This window comes from Amphiprion ocellaris, chromosome 4 (genome assembly GCF_022539595.1).
Source record: "Amphiprion ocellaris isolate individual 3 ecotype Okinawa chromosome 4, ASM2253959v1, whole genome shotgun sequence".
In the NCBI taxonomy this organism is placed as follows: Eukaryota; Metazoa; Chordata; class Actinopteri; family Pomacentridae; genus Amphiprion; species Amphiprion ocellaris.
This window is the reverse complement of record NC_072769.1, coordinates 39861486-39880633: the sequence shown is the minus strand read 5'-3', so window position 1 is coordinate 39880633 and position 19148 is coordinate 39861486. Positions and strand designations below refer to the sequence as shown.

Here is a 19148-nt window from a genome sequence, read left to right as displayed (position 1 = left end):
TGTAAAAACGTGCCATATGATGAAATAATGTAAAGGAGGCCGTGAAAAACACTCCAGAAAGGTTTTCTTTGAAAAAAAAATCATCATGAATTTTGGCGCAAAAAAAAACGCCTTACTATACTATGTCGAAAAAAAAATGCGATTTTTCAACATGTTGTAAAAACGTGCCATATGATGAAATAATGTAAAGGAGGCCGTGAAAAACACTCCAGAAAGGTTTTCTTTGAAAAAAAAATCATCATGAATTTTGGCGCAAAAAAAACGCCTTACTATACTATGTCGAAAAAAAAATGCGATTTTTCAACATGTTGTAAAAACTGTGCCATATGATGAAATAATGTAAAGGAGGCCGTGAAAAACACTCCAGAAAGGTTTTCTTTGAAAAAAAATCATCATGAATTTTGGCGCAAAAAAAACGCCTTACTATACTATGTCGAAAAAAAAATGCGATTTTTCAACATGTTGTAAAAACGTGCCATATGATGAAATAATGTAAAGGAGGCCGTGAAAAACACTCCAGAAAGGTTTTCTTTGAAAAAAAAATCATCATGAATTTTGGCGCAAAAAAAACGCCATAGTATATACTATGTCGAAAAAAAATGCGATTTTTCAAGCATGTTGTAAAAACGTGCCATATGATGAAATAATGTAAAGGAGGCCGTGAAAAACACTCCAGAAAGGTTTTCTTTGAAAAAAAAATCATCATGAATTTTGGCGCAAAAAAAACGCCTTACTATACTATGTCGAAAAAAAAATGCGATTTTTCAAGCATGTTGTAAAAACGTGCCATATGATGAAATAATGTAAAGGAGGCCGTGAAAAACACTCCAGAAAGGTTTTCTTTGAAAAAAAAATCATCATGAATTTTGGCGCAAAAAAAACGCCATACTATACTATGTCGAAAAAAAAATGTGACTTTTTCAACATGTTGTAAAAACGTGCCATATGATGAAATAATGTAAAGGAGGCCGTGAAAAACACTCCAGAAAGGTTTTCTTTGAAAAAAAAAATCATCATGAATTTTGGCGCAAAAAAACGCCATAGTATACTATGTCGAAAAAAAAATGCGATTTTTCAACATGTTGTAAAAACGTGCCATATGATGAAATAATGTAAAGGAGGCCGTGAAAAACACTCCAGAAAGGTTTTCTTTGAAAAAAAAATCATCATGAATTTTGGCACAAAAAAAACGCCATAGTATACTATGTCGAAAAAAAATGCGATTTTTCAACATGTTGTAAAAACGTGCCATATGATGAAATAATGTAAAGGAGGCCGTGAAAAACACTCCAGAAAGGTTTTCTTTGAAAAAAAAATCATCATGAATTTTGGCGCAAAAAAAACGCCATAGTATACTATGTCGAAAAAAAATGCGATTTTTCAACATGTTGTAAAAACGTGCCATATGATGAAATAATGTAAAGGAGGCCGTGAAAAACACTCCAGAAAGGTTTTCTTTGAAAAAAAAATCATCATGAATTTTGGCGCAAAAAAAACGCCTTACTATACTATGTCGAAAAAAAATGCGATTTTTCAACATGTTGTAAAAACGTGCCATATGATGAAATAATGTAAAGGAGGCCGTGAAAAACACTCCAGAAAGGTTTTCCTTTGAAAAAAAAATCATCATGAATTTTGGCGCAAAAAAAACGCCTTACTATACTATGTCGAAAAAAAAATGCGATTTTTCAAACATGTTGTAAAAACGTGCCATATGATGAAATAATGTAAAGGAGGCCTGTGAAAAACACTCCAGAAAGGTTTTCTTTGAAAAAAAAATCATCATGAATTTTGGCGCAAAAAAACGCCATACTATACTATGTCGAAAAAAAAAAGCGATTTTTCAAGCATGTTGTAAAAACGTGCCATATGATGAAATAATGTAAAGCAGGCCGTGAAAAACACTCCAGAAAGGTTTTCTTTGAAAAAAAAACTCATCATGAATTTTGGCGCAAAAAAAACGCCTTACTATACTATGTCGAAAAAAAATGCAATTTTTCAAACATGTTGTAAAAACGTGCCATATGATGAAATAATGTAAAGGAGGCTGTGAAAAACACTCCAGAAAGGTTTTCTTTGAAAAAAAAAATCATCATGAATTTTGGCGCAAAAAAAACGCAATAGTATACTATGTCGAAAAAAAATACGATTTTTCAAACATGTTGTAAAAACGTGCCATATGATGAAATAATGTAAAGGAGGCCGTGACAAACACTCCAGAAAGGTTTCCTTTGAAAAAAAAATCATCATGAATTTTGGCGAAAAAAGAAGCCTTACTATACTATGTCGAAAAAAAATGCGATTTTTCAGCATGTTGTAAAAATGTGCCATATGATGAAATAACGTAAAGGAGGCCATGAAAAACACTCCAGAATGGTTTTCATTGAAAAAAACACACATCATGAATTTTGGCGCAAAAAAACGCCTTACTATACTGTTGTGATGTTGATCTGTTTGTCCTCAATTGACCTTCGATTGGGTGTGGGCGGGGCTACACTCCGGTGCGCAATTTTCAATAAATGGCTGCAGCTCATTCACAAAATTGTAGCATGCAGACCGAAAGTAATGTCGGCTTTGTGTGATGTTTTTCCTCCGTTTTACCGGCGACTCCAGCTCTTACAGAAGGCATGGCTGCGCCAACAGGTTATGGGCCCAGTAAAGAGTTTGGGAGCCGATGGAATCGTTTATGTTTTGACGGAGATGAAAAGAATTATGAACTGTGGGAAACAAAGTTCCTGGCACATTTGCGTCTGCTGGACCTGAAAGCCACCATCCTGGGTGCAGCCCCCGTTGCAGATGCAGACGGTGCTGAAGAAGACGCCAGGAAAAATGAAGAGGCGTACGCAGTTCTAATTCAGCTGTTGGATGACAAAAGTTTATCTCTTGTAATGAGAGACGCCGCCGATGATGGCAGGAAATCGCTGCAGATCCTGCGCGACCATTACGCAGGGAAGGGGAAGCCGCGCGTAATCAGTTTGTACACGGAGCTGACTTCTCTCCAAAAAGGTGTGAATGAGAGCGTCACAGACTATATAATCCGTGCAGAGACTGCCATCACAGCGCTGCGTAATGCAGGAGAGACACTGAGTGACGGTTTGTTGACCGCAATGATTTTAAAAGGCCTGCCTGATGTATTCAAACCATTCTCTGTTCACGTTACGCAGAGTGATGAAACACTGACATTTGCCGAGTTTAAAACCAAACTCAGGAGCTATGAAAGTACAGACAAGTTTGGTGCTTCTAGCTCAGGAGAAGACAGCGTGATGAAGGTGAAAGGAAGAGACAATTGGAGCGCGAAACTCACCTGTTTCACCTGCGGGCTGAAGGGGCACAAAGCCGCTGAGTGCGCGTCAGCTGGAGAGCGCAGGGAGCAGACAGTGGTGTAGCCTCTGTAAAAGCGCCACGCACAAGGATGCAAACTGTCGGCGGAGAAAACGGGACAAGGTGACGCAAGCGGTGGACGAGGAGGACCACACGTTCGCATTCAAGGTGCAGTTGGATGCCGCCGCCCCGGTTAGCGCAGTGAGGATGAAGGGCCTCATGGTCGACTCTGGAGCGACGAAGCACATTATCACGGACATGGAGAGGTTCGAGGAGTTTGACCCAAGCTTCCAGCCGCAAAGCCATATTCTGGAGTTGGCTGACGGAGATCGGGCGAGCGGGACTGCGCTGAAGAAGGGCACCGCCAAAGTGCGCATGAGAGACAGTAAAGGCCGCGACGTAGTTCTGATGCTGAAGGGGGCGCTCTACGTCCCATCATTTCATCAGGACATCTTTTCCGTCAAAGCGGCAACAGCGCAAGGAGCGACTGTCTTCTTCAAAGAGGGACAGAACCGACTCATCGTTAAAAACGGTACAACTTTTGATATTAACACACAAGACAGACTGTTTTACTTAAGTACTCTGGAAAGTGACACTGATCAATGTAGTGTGTGTTATGATGTTCAGACGTGGCATGAAATATTGGGTCACTGTAATTATGATGACGTGTTAAAGCTGGAAAGTGTCACAGACGGTATGAAAATCAAAGGGAAAGATGAGAAGTCCAATCTGAAATATGAAGTGTGTATCAAAGGTAAATTTGTACAGAGCAGAAATACAGAACCAGATGAAAAAGCTAAAGAGGTTCTCGAGCTTGTTCATACGGACCTGGCTGGGCCGATAGAGCCAGCTGGTAAAGATGGTTTCAGATTTGCTCTTGCATTTACAGATGATTATTCTGGAGCTATTTTCACATATTTCCTAAAAGCTAAGAGTGATACTGTTAAAGCCACAGAGAGATTCATTGCTGATGTTGCACCTTATGGAAAAATCAAATGCATAAGGTCGGATAATGGAACAGAGTTCACATCATCAGCGTTTCAGTCACTACTCTGTCAAAATGCCATCAGACATGAAACCTCAGCTCCTTGGTCGCCCCATCAAAATGGGACAGCTGAAAGAGCATGGAGGACCTCGTTTGAAATGGCAAGATGTATGTTGATAGAGAGCAAATTACCAAAACAGTTGTGGCCATATGCATTACAGACTGCTGCTATAGTCAAAAATAGGTGTTACAACAGAAGGCTTGAACAAACCCCCTATTACTTGTTAACTGGGAAGAAACCTGACATGTCCAAAATGAGAGCATTTGGCTCAGAATGTTTTGCATACAATTATGACAAGAAAAAGTTGGACACACGTTGTGAAAAAGGAATCTTTGTTGGTTACGACAAAAACTGTCCTGCATTTTTAGTGTTTTATCCAAACACTGGTAAAGTAATGAAAAACAGGCTTGTAAAGTTCGTGACAAAGAGAACAAATGAATGTGACAGACAGATGAAGACATGTACGATATTTTTGAACATAGGAAAAGAGCTGAGATTCAGCCATCTAAACCGGATGTGACTAATGTGATCCCTCAAGAAGTTAAACTAGAGGTGTGTCAATCTAATACCAACTTACAAAGTAAAGATGAGAGTAGCCGTAGTGCTTGTTACCCAAAAAGAGAGAGGAAACCCCCACAGTATTATACTGATTGTGATTATGAAGTGAAATTTGAGGAAGACCAATCATTGACTAATATTGACTATTGCTATCGTTTGACTTGTGATGTTTCCCTGACACTGCAGGAAGCTTTGAGCTCTTCAAAATCAGAGCAGTGGGCTAAAGCTATGAAGGACGAGATTGACTCTCTGATAGAGAATGATACCTTCATATTAACACACTTACCTGAAGGCAAGCATGCAGTGGGGGGCAGATGGGTCTACGCAGTCAAAGAAAATCCAGTTGAGACAATTTACAAAGCAAGATATGTGGCAAATGGTTATAGTCAAGTGGCTGGTATTGATTATAATGAAACTTTCTCACCTACGGCTGATATGACTTCTGTACGTATACTAATGCAGCTTGCAGCTCAGTACGATTTAGAGCTACATCAGATGGATGTTAAAACTGCATATTTACATGCTCCTATAGATTGTGAAATTTATATGGAGTAGCCTGAAGGGTTTGAGATGAAGTCGAAAACAGGAGAGAAATTGGTGTGTAGGCTCAACAAGTCACTATATGGTCTGAAGCAGTCAGGACGAAATTGGAATAAGATGCTCCATGATTTCCTAATTGAAAATGGTTTTGTCCAGAATACAGCAGACTATTGTGTTTACAGTAAGCATTCAGAAATTGAAAGCATCATATTGATCATTTGGGTTGATGACCTCATTCTTGCAGCGAGTCATGGTCAAATACTCAAAAGTGTGAAGGAAATGTTGGGTGCAAAATTCAAAATTAAAGATCTTGGGAAACTAAGGCATTTCCTTGGCATTGATTTTGCCCAGACAAAAGGGGAATTAAAATGAATCAAAAGAGATACATAACCAAAATTTTGGAAAGATTTGAAATGACTCATTGCAAACCAAGAGTGACACCATGTGAAATGAAAATGAAATTTGACAGCGAGGGTGAATCTACTGATCCGAAGAAGTATCGTGAAGTGGTTGGCAGTTTAATCTATCTAATGACATCAACTCAACCAGATTTGAGTTTTGTTGTTAGTAAATTGTAACAGTACCTTTCTGAACCGAAACAACAACATTGGGTTGCAGCTAAGCATGTGTTAAGATACTTAAAAGGCACTGTGGACCAGGAATTGTGCTACAGGAAACAAGAAAATCTTGCACTTTTGGCTTATTCCGATGCAGACTGGACAGCTGACCAGAATGACCGGCGCAGTGTGACTGGTTACTGCTTTACTTTGTCTGAGAGTGGGCCTGTTATTTCCTGGAAGTCAAAGAAGCAGCCCACAGTAGCTTTATCCACATGTGAAGCTGAATACATGGCTTTGTCAGCTACAGCACAGGAGAGTCTATACCTTGTACGTTTGTTGGCAGGAATGGACAATGAGACTGACTATACTCCTGTTACTGTTTTTGACAATCAAGGTGCTATTGCCCTTTCAAAGAACCCGGTATGTCGCCAACGTTGCAAGCACGTTGATATTCGATATCATTTTGTCAGATCTGTTGTTGGTGATGGCAAAATTACTCTTCAGTACTGTCCTACAGATAGAATGGTGGCAGACATTTTTACAAAACCTGTAACTAAAATAAGAATGGATAAATTTGTACCTTTTCTATTTGGTGTATGAAGATGTGGTATTATAAACGGAATCTGTATTGTATATGGATTTGATGCACTGTGATGTACCCGAGTCAATTAAGGAACAAGTGGGGGTGTTGTGATGTTGATCTGTTTGTCCTCAATTGACCTACTTTTCGGTGTGGGCGGGGCTGCACACCAGTGCGCAATTTTCAATAAATGGCTGCAGCTCATTCACAAAATTGTAGCATGCAGGCCGAAAGTAATGTCGGCTTAGTGTGATGTTTTTCCTCCGTTTTACCGGCTACTCCAGCTCTTACAGAAGGCATGGCTGCGCCAACATATACTATGTTGAAAAAAAAACACGATATTTCAGCATGTAAAAACGTGCCATATGATGAAATAATGTAAAGGAGGCCGTGAAAAACACTCCAGAAAGGTTTACTTTAAAAAAAAAAATCATCATGAATTTTTGCGCAAAAAAAACGCCATAGTATACTATGTCGAAAAAAAATGCGATTTTTCAACATGTTGTAAAAACGTGCCATATGATGAAATAATGTAAAGGAGGCCATGAAAAACACTCCAGAAAGGTTTACTTTCAAAAAAAAAAATCATCATGTATTTTGGTGTAACCCATATTCATTGAGAATGTAACATGGAAACAGTGGTGTAATGGTTAAGTCTCTGGACTGCTGATCAGGAGGTCCTCTGCTTCTGTTCACCAGTGAACCGGGTTTGGCTCCATTGCTTTAGTTTGTTCTTTAGGCGTTGGCTTGCAGCTTCCAGCAGTACAATCGTCTTTAATGTGTTTCTTGGTGTGTTTTAGGGCTTTGTACTGGATAGTTGTCTTGGTAAAGGTGGTTCTTTAGCCACAGTTAGCACATGGTGCGAATGTGTGCAGTGATTAGTGGATTTGGTGCAGCTGAGTTGTGTCTTTATCTTGGCTGTAGTGAGGCTTCAGAGGTTTTTGGTCAGACACATTCTGTATTCTTGTTTGAGAAGCAGCTTTGGTTGTCCAGAAGGTAAGAGTTCCTGTCCTGATTCTCTGTTCTCAGAGGTTCTCTGGTAGGCTGCAGGAGACTTTAGTGTTTGGGTTGTGCTAGTTTGGTTTTTGTACGGTTTCATTTGGATGACTATCTTGAGGCCCCTCCATGTGGTTTAGTGAGGTTTTCTGGAACAGTTCTACAAAGCAACCTGCAGCAGAAGAGACTTTGAGAGTTTTTAGGAAGTTCTGGAGACCAGACTTTAGAGCAGCAGAAACATTTGTCAGCAGTTTGAGCAGGAGAAGGTGAGCTTCAGAGTAGAAATGAGACAGAAACCTTCTTGACCCGTGTGGTGAGGTCCTGTACCAAGAGTTTGAGCAGGTTGTGAAGAGTCTGTAGTTCTTTGGTCTGAAAGCACAAGAAGAATCGACTCATTAAAGGAGAAAACGGGAGATATTGTTGGTTCTTTTGTCGCTCTGCAGTTTCCAGTTTCCTTAGACTGAATATCAAGTTTATATTTCAAATGATTTCCCATGTGAGCCCAAGAAGACTTCAATAAACTCCCTCCATCCCCTGGACACAACATATCTTATTACCATGTTAAATCTTTTTATTTTTTTTTAAATGTTTTTGAGTTTGAATCCTAGTTTTAGCATAGTTTTTTCTCTTTGCTTGTTTAGTTTTGTCATCTGTGTGAAAGGTGCTAAACAAATAAAGTTGAATTGATAAACTGAATAATTGACTAACTCATGATTGTGACAACAGAAGTATTTTAATTGTGATTTAAGGGTTTATTTCATTTTTAATGTTGGGGTTAAAATCTTGACAGAAAAAGAAGATTAAAGAAATAAACTACATAACAAAAAGCAATTAAATCAAAGGGAAAAAAATTTAATACAATAAATCATTAAAAGAAATGTTTTTGTTTTAAAAGTTTTAAATGTTTAATTATGTAAAATATTTTCTCTGTAATTTTTAATAATTTAAAAAATTTTGTTTAATTTCATACTTGCATGTTTCGTATCGTGTTTAATTATCTCATTCAATATTTTGTGGGTTTAATGTCATTTAATTGTATTTAATGTTTAGCATACAATTAAATGACATTAAACCCACAAAATATTGAATTTATTTGAAAAAGATTATTATTTTATTTAAAAAGAAAATTAAACATTAAAAAGTGGTAAAACATTTAAAAAGAAAAACAAAGATTTAATCAAAAAATTAAATATTGGGAAAGAAAAAAAAATCCAAACAAGCCGATAAAACATTTGAAAAAACAATTAAACATTAAAAAGACAAAACATTTCAAAATCAAATCAGACATTAGAAAAGAATAAAAGGTGAGGAAAGAGCAAAACTAAACATTTAAGAAGAATCAAACTAAAGACTAAACATTTGAAAAGACACCAGTTAAACTTCAGAAGATCAAATTAAACAGAAGAGACAATAAAACGATCAAAAAGAGCAAAAGCAGATAAAGGTCTTACAGCGTTTTCTAGTCTGAAATGAAAACATCAAGTTGTTTCTTCAAACATTTCCTCTTTCTATGTTCTTGGTTTGATTGTGGACAGATTTACTAAGAACTCATTTCATAAAACTGCTTTCCGGATAAAGTCTACTAGTAGTTGAAGGCATCGATCAAACTAATGTTACCTTCTGATCTCCACAAACTTTACTGTTTAGTGAAGAGAATCAAAGTTTGTTCAGGATTTTTAAAGAACCCACAGGTGAAGGTCTGAGAAGAACTCAGATGGATGATCTAAATGTGAAATCAAGACTCATGGTCACAAGTTTTAAGGCTTCTGTTGACCAGAAAGTTCAAACTAACAGAGAAGTACTGAGAAACTTTTAAAATTTCAGTCCTGAGACTGTCTGAAGGTTCAAACTAAAAGAGAAACGCTCAAGAACTTTTAGGTTTTCAGTCCTCAGACTGTCGAAAGGTTCAAACTAACAGAGAACTACTCAGGAACTTAAATATCAGTCCTTGGACTGTGTGAAAGTTAAATCTAACAGAGAACTACTGTGAGACTTAGAAAACTTCAGCCCTCAGACTGTCTGAAGGTTCAAACTAACAGAAAAGTACTCAGGAACTTAGAAGATATCAGTCCTTGGACTGTGTGAAAGTTCAATCTAACAGAGATCTACTGTGGGACTTAGAAAATTTCAGCCCTCAGACTGTGTGAAAGCTCAGGTCCTGAGGACTCAGGAGGTCTGGAGGCTTGGAAAGTCTTGGAACTGAGGGTTCCACCCTCCAGCACAAAGGCTGAAGTCCAGCCTCCTGAGCAAAACGGTCAAGTCGAGACTCGAGTTAAAAAAAAAACTTGAAAATGGCAAAAAATAGATGATAAATGCGCAAAAAAAAGAAGAATTAGTATCTGAGCGAGTAGCTCAGGGGATAAGAAGAGTGACTACAGACTGGAAGGTCACAGGTTCAAGACCCGCCACTGGCTCTTTTCTTTGTTTGTCTTTGTCAGGATTTTGAGAAAATCTTAAGAAGGGGCTGGTCTTGAACCAGCGACCTGCAGCTCCACAGGCAAATCCTTAACTCACTGAGCTACAGATCAGATAAAAAGAAATAAATTCGTCGTCCCTTTGGCATCGTGGTTTCTGAGGTGACCACATGGGTGGAGCCAAGGCGGAGTCTGGGTGGAGTCAGGGCGGAGAGTAGGTGGGGAGGTGGGTGGCGGCCTCCCCCCTCTACTCCCCCGCCTCCCCCCACCACCCACCACACCTTCCCCCGCCCGACGAGTTCTTCGAGTCTCCACGAGTTCTTCGAGTCTCGAGAGGTTTTCCTGAGTTTCTTGAGTTTCCACCAGGTTCGAGGCAGAACAAGTTGTCATGAAGAGGTGTTGAAGTCGGCCAGATGGACTGACTTTTTACAGCGACTAGAAGGAAGACCACTAGAAGAGCAGGTCTTTAACCACCATCCATAAAATCCATGGAGTCGCTCCAGAGAAATCAAGGGAGGTCAACTTTTATCAACCTCCATCCAGATGTTCAACTTCATATCTTTACTTGGAGATTTTTAGCACCATAAACCTTTAGAATCACACTTTATTATCATTTATTAGGACTTTAATGGAATCCAGCAGCAGATTTAGTTTTTGTAGAGAAACTTTATTCTTGTCGTCGTGGGACTGCAGTATTTAAAACTCTTCCTTCTATTTGACCTCATGTTTATTAGTTTTAGTGGAGAAAGTTATTTTAGTTATCCATTAGTCTCTTAAAAAACAAATAATAAATTGGATTACTCAAGAGGTTTAAATTTCTTACTTTGTCATATTTTAAATATGACAAAAAAATATATAAATATGTAAAAATAAAGCATCTTGAGACAATTTGACCCGTAATTAACGTTATATAAATAAAATTGAATTAAAATTGTATGTATCTTGTAACGTTGGAGTAATTCAGCCATATATGTTGGAAAACACATTTTCTTTGTGCATTAATCTGTTGATTGTTTTCTCCAGTAATTCATTTCCTCTTTTGGTTTCTAAAATGTCAAACCCAAATACATTCAATTTACTGTCATAAAAACCAACCAAAAAGATTTACATTCATGATGCAGGAATCAGGCAGTTTTTCACTTTTTATCTTAGTTTAGTCAGAAATATAGTTGATAATGTGTGAATTGTTGCAGCTTGTGAGCCGTAGAAGGTTTTAATCTTTGGGGCCGAGTGTCAGAAAACATTTAGAAACCAACATCAACAAAACACTCAACAAAGATTTGAACATCATTAAAGGGAAATCCAACTTTTGCATGACAGTGTCTAATTAAAGGACATTTATTAACAATGTAAATGTGTGATATTCATCCTCTGGAGCTTTCTCTTCACATCGTCTTCCACCTGGACTGGTTTGGTCGGGAGCATGTGCAACAAACATTTGAAAAACTGCACTTTAACATCAATGAATGACACTGAAGTTTAATCTCTACATAAATGAGACTGAGTCTGGATGTGCTGCTCTGTCATTAACTCCTAAGTTTAGGGAAAGTTCAAACAAAAGAGGACAGTTCAGATAAGACTTGAGAATGAGCTTATTCTGAACAAACATCTCAGACTTTCTGAGCTTCAGCACCTCTAGCAAGATATTTTAACAACAAGCAACTCAAGAGATCCAGAAGTTGGAGAGAGTTAGCTTTAGCTGAGCCAAAGAACATGTGGGATGCTAACCTAGCAAACATTTCAGACTTTTCTCTGTGAATTCTGAGAAATAATTTACTATTTAATGACAGAGCTACACATCTTAACTCAGTCTCATTAAAACAGACTCTAATTCAGTGTCATCCATCCATATTAAAGTGCAGTTACCCAAAATGTTTGTTGCATGAGCTCCAACAAAACCTGTCCAGGTAGAAGGCCACTTTGACAAACAGGAAGTGGAAGATTCCAAGCAGATTTATAGAAGGGGGAACCGGACTGTACTTAGTGTGGTCGAGTATAGAGGGGTGTTCTGTGTGTTTTTAAGGTTGATAATGATTATTTGTGAGAGATTTGGAGTAGATATTCATTTGCAGTAAATGAAAGTATTTAAAATCTTGGAGTTAAACTTACAAGAACACAAACTGTAACAGAAAACTTTGTTGATACATTTTTGTTTTGTTTACAGATGTTAAAGAAAACCTTACCATAGTGTTTTTCATGGTCTCCTTTACATTATTTCATCATATGGCATGTTTTTACTACATGTTGAAAAATCGCATTTTTTTTCGACATAGTATACTATGGCGTTTTTTTTTTTGCGCCAAACTTCATGATGATTTTTTTTTTCAAAGAAAACCTTTCTGGAGTGTTCTACACGGCCTCCTTTACATTATTTCATCATATGGTACGTTTTTACAACATGTTGAAAAATCTAATTTTTCTTCGAAATAGTATACTATGGTGTTTTTTTGCGCCAAAATTCATGATGATCACAATTTGGATGACATCTTTTTCTTATTTTTTGGGCCCTTTTGTTGGTTTTATTCAATGGGTGAGTCAAGAGGAAGACAGGAAAGCAGGGAAGACCTGTAGAAAACAGCCACAAGCTGGAATCAAACCTGTGTCTCTGACACATTCCTGTTTATGAGTCACCCTCTCAACCTGTTGAGCTACCTGGGCACCTGTTTTTGTCTTGTTGGACGACATACTAAACTATGACGTTTTAGTGACATTTTGGACGACATACTAAACTATGACGTTTTAGTGACATTTTGGACGACATACTAAACTATGACGTTTTTGTCACATTTTGGACGACATACTAAACTATGACGTTTTTGTCACATTTTGGACCACATACTAAACTATGACGTTTTTGTCACATTTTGGACGACATACTAAACTATGACTTTTTAGTGACATTTTGGACGACATAATAAACTATGACGTTTTTTCCACATTTTGAACATTTTTCTTCGAAATAGTATACTATGGTGTTTTTTTGCGCCAAAATTCATGATGATCACAATTTGGATGACATCTTTTTCTTATTTTTTGGGCCCTTTTGTTGGTTTTATTCAACGCGTGAGTCAAGAGGAAGACAGGGAAGCAGGGAAGACCTGCAGAAAAAGCCACCAGCTGGAATCAAGCCTGTGTCTCTGACACATTCCTGTTTATGAGTCACCCTCTCAACCTGTTGAGCTACCTGGGCACCTGTTTTCATCCTGTTGGACGACTTACTAACTATGACATTTTAGTGGCATTTGGACGACATACTAAACTATGATGTTTTTAATACACATTGGACGACATACTAAACTATGACTTTTTTCCACATTTTGGATGACATACTAAACTATGACGTTTTTGTGACATTTTGTATGACATACTAACCTATGACTTTTTTTTCACATTTTGGATGACATACTAAACAATGACGTTTTAGGGACATTTTGGACGACATACTAAACTATGACGTTTTAATGACATTTCGGACGACATCCTATGACATCTTTTTCTAAGTTCTTTTTTGGGCCCTTTTATTGATTTTTTTAAATAGTGGAGTAGAGAGGAAGACAGGGAAGTCTTGCAGTAACGGGCAGTGAGCTGGAATTGAATCTGCATCTCTGACACAGTCCTGTTTATGAGTCACCCTGTCAACCAGTTCATCTACCTGGGCACCTTTTTTCCGCTTGTTGGACGACATACTAAACTATGACATGTTTGCCACATTTTGGACGACATCCTTTGACATGTTTTTCTAAGTTGTTTATTGGGTCCTTTCGTTGGTTTTATTCAATAGGTAAGTAGAGAGGAAGACAGGAATGCTTTTTGTCATATTTTGGACAATATACTAAACTACAAAAGCAATCAGAGAGTGCAGTAGTCCACCAAGGCTGCTCAGCTCACTAAAACGTCATAGTTTAGACATCCTAAAATATGACGTTTTAGTGACATTTTGGACGACATACTAGACTATGACTGTTTTTATCCATTTTGGACGACATACTAAAATAAATCTTTAATAAAAAATGACCTTGTGCTGAGCACAGACATGTTATGCATGTGCATGTTATGTATGGATAACGAATTGCATGTAAATGACTTAACTGACACAGTGTTCACTTGTTGTCATGGTTACAGTGACGCCGTGCCGGCAGCTATATCTGGCAATGGGAAATCCTTAACAAAGCCGTGGATCCAGACTATAAGCCGCATCACTGTGAAAATTTAATGAGGTGGTCCTTGTGTCAATTTCTGACGTCCTCTGAAAATTTCATCCAAATTTGCCTAATGTTTCACGCTGACAGACAGACAGACAGATTTACAGACAAATGTACACCAATCGCCACATAAGTCCACTGTTCCTTGGCGGAGCAATAAAGAAAATGGGCCAGCTACAATCTTTGGTCCATTGCAACACTGCAAAATCCACTGAATGGTTGCAACAGGTTGTTGTCAACTCATTAAATGTTGTACAGACTGGCCAGACTGTCACACAGAGCAGAAAAGAAATTAAACCAAGTGAACACTCTGCACTTTTTGCTTTTACAGCACATTGCTATTAAGAGGAGGACCAAGAGTTTCAAAGGGAGGAATTCACACGCACTAACATGCACACCCAGTTAGATCAGAAACCAAAACTTAAAGCAGAGAAGCTCAGATGACAACTCAGACAGGAGGAGAGCGACTCCATTCCCTGCCATTAATCCACAATGTATTTACACGTTTGTATATATATTAGTGCTATAGTTAGGGGCAAAATCTTTCATATTACACCTTCAAAGCTGGGTTTGTTTTTGGCATAACACTGCAAAAATGTCTTTCTAACCGTTCACTTTATTGTAATTTAAGTGTCCTGAGAGGAAACAGCACCTCCTTTTGGCTCCAATTCCAGCTAATCGCAGGGCTGTACCCAGATCAGGTGAGACAGTATAAAAAGCAACAATGTCCAGAGAGAAAGCTGCATGTCATAGCACATGTACTGCATTAGATGGAGGACCTTTACTCATTGTTAGGGCTTTAATCCTGGATAGAGTCACAGATTTATGCTGACTTTCAGCTCTACTAACTACACGTTGGAAGCATGTGATTTTCTGGTGGGAAGCACTTAAAGCGAGGAGAGGAAATGGTGGAGCTGCAGGAGGATTCTGATATTTTCCAGATTTTTGCCAACTGCAACTTTATGATGTATTAGACATGTGGAGTCATCCACACTCTGATTGACTGTCCCACTTAGTGTGAGCTTCAGCTTGCTTTATTTGAGTGAATATTGGGTAAATTGGACGACTGAGTCATCTCTGCAGTCTGTGTTTATACCACACAAACAACAGACTGTAGAGATTTTAGCGGTGGCACCATAGACACTGACTTTCTGTGTGCACAAAGTGTGTATTTGCAGGGTACAGGAACTTAAAAACTCAGTACTTTCAGTAATTTCTCATTTTTCTTTGTGTTTCATTAAGTAGCCATGCAGCATCTGAATAAGCAGGAAATTTCCAATTAAGACCCAACATTTGCAGATTGCATGTTCACCTTATTTTGTGCCACCTACAGCAAATCACATTTGTTTGTGTCCACTTCAATCAGAACACTGGCTTTTTCTGTAACTATACCGACACTAAGGTCCGCTTTATGTTCATTTACGAGCTTTAATCTACAACATGTGAGCAGAAAACCCAGAATAACAATAGAAGAGGGCAGCAGCCAGGCCATTTCAAAAACCTAAATGCCATCTGATTAGTTTGCACTATACAGTAATCCAAGCCTAATCTGTGCTTTTAATTACTAAAACAGAGTAATGTGGGACAGATATTGACATAGAAAGGATAGTAAAGTGTGTAGAAGCTTGGTACTGTATGTAGCACTTCTTGGAGGAAGGTGAGAGTGGGAGAAAACCAAGAGGCCAGTGGAAAGAAAACAAGAAAGGAAAGTTTTAGAGATAAAAAGACAATACATAGAGTTGAAGAGCTTTATGTAGAGATCAATTACAGAAAAAGTGGAAATGACAGGTAGAAGGAGAAGAGGAAAAAAAACTGCGTGGTAATGTAAAGAAAAAGGCGGAAAGTAAAGGTAAGTGAGATGAAGAAAGAGGAAGGCAAAGTATGTAAGCGAGAGAGTTTCAGTTACCAGCAGCAAGCCATCCATCATTCCTGCTGTGCTTTTCTCAGGGGACCGAATCTTATTATAGAGCTGGGTGTAATATGTGCATCATGTGTAATAGAGACTTCATTATATGCTCCCTCTACCATGTGTGTCAGTGTGTTCCTATCTGAGCTGACGACGACGTCTCTTTCACATGACACTGATGACAAATTCCTTTACGTTTGTTGTGCTTGGCGATGAGCGGAGGAATATGTAATTCTCTGGCTCACTGGAGCGCCGTGGCAGATCAACGGACCGAGATGCCTTCTGTACTGTATGCCTGTGATGTTGGAAGGTTACATCTGACATCCAGTCATTCGCTTTCTTCTCGTTCTATCACCCTCAAATGTGAGTTGTTTGATTAAAAATTTTAAAAACCAGGAACAGTTCAATCTGCGATGAAGTAATCTCTGAAAACTTCTCAACCTCAGAACGAGTGTGACGCCCCCGCTAATTTTTGGAGATAAAACCCAGAGCTGGGAGGATGAGAGGGATGAGACTTGCATGGTTGATGTAATAAGATGCTATTTTGCTTAGTATACAAAATGAGCCCAGATAGAGTCAGACACTTAGAGTTTAAAAGGCTCCTATGCAAATGGTTTCATCTATACAGACATTAGCATCATCAGAAGGTTAATTCTGCTCAGGAACTAGAACATCTCCATGCAGGAGGTAATATACACAACACAATTAGGAAAATGTGACTATAATTACATTTTAAGCGGATAAGGAAGAAAAGGAGACACACAAAATTGCACAAATCTCTCTAATCTTTTTCACACGAGGTGGAAAGGATTCAAAGTAATTACAGTCCAGATCACGAGAAAGGAAATTTCTTAAGGTGAGCTTAAATCCAGGAGACATATCAAATTACAGCTCAGATAAAGTAATGGAGTGAGGATATTAAATTTAAATACATACACAGAATTGCATTGAAAAATACCCCTATGGCACTCAGTCAAAGGATAAATCTATAAGGCTATATAATGAGCTGTAGTGTACATTTTAATGGATTTTCCCAACTGTAAATGTGCCCTCTAAGGTGGGTACTAATTCACATATGGCTTGTTAATTCTGGACACCCATCCGTAGCTTTAATTAAATGGCACACTTATTAAAACATAAACAAAACACTGCTTAGTCTCACTGTTTATAAATCTGGGTGATTAGAGCAAAAGCACTGTGGCTAATAAAGGATTATTGCAGCCCAGTTTTCATGTTAGAGAAGTTTCTATGAAAGCATAGGTTAAAATACAGAACAAGAACTTCCCTCACAGTTTCTTTGGATAAAGTTAACTCATAAAAAGTGGTTAAACCTACCTACTTCTCCTCATGTCATTGAATACATTATGAGCAGAAAAAAAATAAAACTCATTGGATTAAAAATGTACTTTATTTAAAAAGGGAAGAGAATATTCACTATGATCATAGCTGCCACACTCAAACTTCACATGTGAGTTCCCTCAAAGGGGCTACTTTCCTCCACATCATGAGTCTGTTTAATTAGGACTGTGGAGGTTTCTCATTAACATGAGAATCAAAGGTTTCATCCAAGACCTGGGGGCTAGATGTGTAGAATATGAAATATGCAGGAGCACAGAGTAGGGAGTATACAGGAGTGCCCTGGTAGCTGAATAGGTAAATCTTATGCTCCAAAACTGCAAAGTCACTGGTTCAGTTCCAGGAAAGGACCTGTGCTGCATGTTCAGTGTGTGTGAGTGTGAACATTTTCAAACCTCTCCCTGCTACTGTAAACAGCAGTGACCTGTCGAGGCAGAGCCACTGTGGATCGAAATTGTATTTCCATCATAACCTACAGTTGCTTGATTGGATTGAGATCTGGGAAATTCGGATATCAAGTCAACACCTTGAACTCTTTGTCATGTTCCCCAAACCATTCCTGAACAATTTCTGCAGCGTGACAGGAAGCATTATCCTGTTATAAGAGGTCGCTGCCATCAGGGAGCACCGTTGCCAAGAAGGGGCATCACACTGACTCTTCATTTCTTGCCATAATGCACCCTGCTGCCATCTGTTCCCTCCAGGTGAATGACGAACAACCACCATCCACATGATGTAAAAGAAAAAGGGATTCATCAATCCAGGCCACCTTCTTCCATTGTTCCATGCTCCACTTCATATACTGAAGTGCCGATTGTAGGCGTTGTCAGCAGTGAACCGGAGTCAGCGGGGCACTCTAGTTTGCAGCTACGCAGCAGGCTGTGATGAACTGTGTGTTCTGACACCTTTCTATCACAGTCAGCATTAAGTTTCTCAGCAATTTGTGCTACAGTGGCTCTTTTATGGGATCGGACCTCTAGGCCAGCCTCCACTCTGCACATGCATTCATGAGTCTTGAGCGCCTATAACCATATTGCTGGTTCATCTTTTGTCCTTCCTCTGACCTCTTTTGATACGTATTAACCAGGACCACCCTACAACACCTGGCTTTTAGCAGATGCTCTGACCCACTCATCCAGCATTCACAGTTTGGTCCTTGTCAAAGTCTCTCAGATTCTTACGCTGCACATTTTTCCTGCGCATCAACTTCAAGAACAGTTAGTTCAGTGGTTGCCTTATATATCCCACCCCACACAGCCCTACCCCATATTCCACTCTAATATGAATTCACATCCTTTCACGAGTGTGAGATGAGGAAGTGACAATGTCATCAAACTTCACATCTATCTCGTTAAAAACTTGTAAAGACTGTGATGATGTATATGATAAATTGGTTTGTCAGTATTATTACAAACATAACACTTATTATAGTGTATAAAATTGTCCGTAAATGACAGCTAAATATTAAGACATTATATCTATTCTTTGACCTTTTCTTACTGTTATGACAGTAATGAGATGTATGAGTGTTCAATGTTTCATGCACAGAATTAGTATCATTTATATCATATAAAATATAAAATATTGGATGCTTTTTTTATGCTACTGTGTATAGTTTCAGAAGACTTGAATCTGCTAAAGCAAAGACACACACACACAAAAATAAACC

General features: G+C 38.5%; 1 long non-coding RNA gene across 2 annotated transcripts in view; it reads right to left on the bottom strand.

The window, feature by feature from the left end:
* Window positions 1–7155: 7155 nt before the first annotated feature.
* Window positions 7156–19148, bottom strand: part of LOC118469470 (uncharacterized) — a 44886-nt gene continuing 32893 nt past the window's right edge. For both annotated transcript variants that reach the window (XR_008601501.1, XR_008601502.1), the window contains one exon: window positions 7156–7970. This is a non-coding gene — a long non-coding RNA (uncharacterized LOC118469470). The remainder of the gene's footprint in view (window positions 7971–19148) is intronic.